Source organism: Carlito syrichta, unplaced genomic scaffold (genome assembly GCF_000164805.1).
Source record: "Carlito syrichta isolate Samal-C Ts95f unplaced genomic scaffold, Tarsius_syrichta-2.0.1 Scaffold312151, whole genome shotgun sequence".
Taxonomy (NCBI): Eukaryota; Metazoa; Chordata; class Mammalia; order Primates; family Tarsiidae; genus Carlito; species Carlito syrichta.
The window spans coordinates 9,260-12,000 of NW_007256247.1; the positions used below are offsets into that span (position 1 = coordinate 9,260).

General features: G+C 43.0%; 1 protein-coding gene across 1 annotated transcript in view; it reads left to right on the plus strand.

Moving 5' to 3' along the window:
* ILVBL (ilvB acetolactate synthase like) overlaps positions 1–2,741 on the plus strand; it is a 33,943-nt gene that overhangs the window by 1,778 nt on the left and 29,424 nt on the right. Inside the window, exon 2 of the mRNA XM_021718389.1 lies at positions 604–608. The gene's annotated coding sequence lies outside the window, so the exon portion shown is untranslated. The remainder of the gene's footprint in view (positions 1–603; positions 609–2,741) is intronic.

A 2,741-nucleotide genomic window follows, 5' to 3' on the forward strand; every position in this document is an offset into this window, starting at 1 on the left:
TTATGCCCCAAAGTCATGTCTGAAGCTTGTAAATCTCATTTCCTGTTGGTATAATTTTCATGGTACAAATTTGGGAGATTGATTTTTTTGAGTTGGGGTTCTCACTCTGTATAGTGGCATGATTACAGCTCACCGCAGCCTCAACTTCCTGGGCTCAGGTGATCCTCCCGCCTCAGTGTCTTGAGTAGCTGGGACTATAGGGGAGGTACCTCCATGACTGGACAATTTGGGGGGGGTATTTTTTGTAGAGGTGAGGTCTCAATATGTTGCCGAGGCTGGTCTCGAACTCCTGGGCTCAAATGATCCTCCTGCCTGGGCCTTGCCTCCCAAAGTGCTGGGATTACAGACATGAGTCACTGCGTTCAACCTCTCTCTCTATTTACAGTGGCAAGAAGCAGTCAACATACACAAATAATCTGGCTTCTCTCAACCACATCCCCAAAGGCTGTAGACCTAGTATATGTGATACCTGGTCTGTCACACAAGACATCACAGTTTGCCAGGCACAGTGGCTCGTGCCTGTAATCCCAGCACTTTGGGAGATGGAGAAAAGAGGATTGTCTGTGTCCACAGGTCCAAGACCAGCCTGGGCAACATGGCAAGACCACGTCTCCAATAAATCAAAAAATGAGCCGGGCATGATGACGCATGCCTGTAGCTCTCTAGCTACTTGAAAGGCTGAGGCAGAAGGATCGCTTGGGCCCAACGGGTTGAAGCTGCAGTGACCGTGAGTGTGCCACTGCACTCATGGAATAAGACTGCAACTCAAAAAAAGAAAAGAAAAGAAAAAAGACATCCCAGTTTTACCTAATGGCTTGCCAGAGTGTTGTCTACCATCTACTGAAGGTCACTTGTCACTCAATGCCAAACATGACAGAGATGGGGGTTGGTGGAAGAAAAGTGACTTATTTTCCAAAAGCCAGCAGATGGGGCCATTTTCCAAAGTCCAGTGTTACAGGGTCTCCGGGTGCTGGTGATTACTGACAATGAGGCTTCAAGTACAGTTTGTTCCAGGATTTGCCTCTGGAATTTCTCAAGCATGTATACAATTAGAGCAATGGGTATGCATTTTTTTTTTTTTTTTTGAGTTGGAGTCTTACTCTGTCACTCAGGCTGGAGGGCAGTGGCACGCTCACGGTTACTGCAGTCTTGACCTGCCAGGCTCCCGTGATCCTTCCACCTTAGCCTGCCAATTAGCTGGAGCTACAGACATGTGCCACCGTGCCTGGCTAATTTCTTGATTTATTGTAGAGCTGAGGTCTTGCCAAGTTGCTCTGGCTGGCCACAAACTGATGGACTCAGGCAGTCCTCTTGCCTTGGTCTCCCAAAGTCATAGAATTACCGGCATGGGCCACCGTGCCTGACCCTGGATATGCGTTTAATTATAATCATAGGATCATTGTGTAAGAGGAACCCAAAGAGGAAAAGAAAGAATAAAAAAAAAACTTAAAGTGTTCCTACAGGCACATGCCTCAAAGAAATTGACAATGGAAACCCACTATTGTCTGTCCATATTACCATAACAAGCCTTCAAGCAGACCTGCATGTACCTACATTCCTGAGAATTAGTAAAGGAAAGCCTGCCCCCTTATCTACTATACATTGTCTGTTAAGTCACTTCAAAGAACACTTTACCCCCTGCAGACTCTACTCATTCAACTGAGACAAATGAATCCCTGTTCACTCCCTTTTATCAGTGGTCATAGATTTAAAAATATAGCACTTATGGGACCATAAGTCTTGTAATTTATATAACTTTTTGCATGTTATAACTACTAATCAGCAATATATTGTGGTGAATAAAGTTCTACTTTGTAACAGGCTCTATTAACTCCTCTACTCTATGACAATCTTAATTAACTCTTCAGTTTGGTGGTATAACACTGTGACCTACCTTTTGGTAAACAGCCCCGGGAAATGCAGACCATAAATGTTACTATTGACAAAATGTGGCTGTAACTTGAGTTCTAAATGATGCTCTGTCTGTCACATAGTCAGTATATAGGTACCAGCAACTCTAAATTTATAAAAACAGACTGCAGAACCTAAGGGGCGAGCAGACCTGTTCCAGAAATGCCAGAAGCCAGGTTCTGTCTCCCTGAATTCTGTATTCAGAAATAAACTTCTTTCTGCTAGTTCCTTGCCTCTCGATTTACTGGCATTGAGAGATAGCAGCTGAGAATTTACTTGAACCGTAACAAAACCACTTCAAATGTCTGGGCATAGGGTAGGGAATTTTCACAGGAGAGAAATGGAATGAGGCACATTCAGAAGTGGTGTGGGATACAGGGTTATGTGTCTTGCTTTGATGATTATTTTGAATTACTGCCCATCTGGAGAGCTGCCTGACATCATCTCAGTTGTAATTGGGGGGGGTGATTTCTGAATCTTGCTATGGGGTCTCCAGGCACTGGTGATTTCTGAACAATGAGGCTTCAAGTACAGTTTGTTCCAAGATTAGCCTCTGGAATTTCTTAAGCAAGTGTACACAATTGGAACAATGAATATGTGTTTAATTATAATCATAGGATCATTGTGTAAGGGGAGCTCAAAGAGAAAAAGAAAGAAAAAAAAGTTAAAGTGATCTTCCAAGCTACATTGTGAAGTTAACAACAACAAGAACAACAACAAAAATGTTCAAAAGCTGGGATTCTTGGTTACATTAGTGTAGCAAAGCCTCACTTCTGATACTTATTACAGCAAAACCCCACTTCTGGTAATAACTTTTTTTTTTTTTTTTT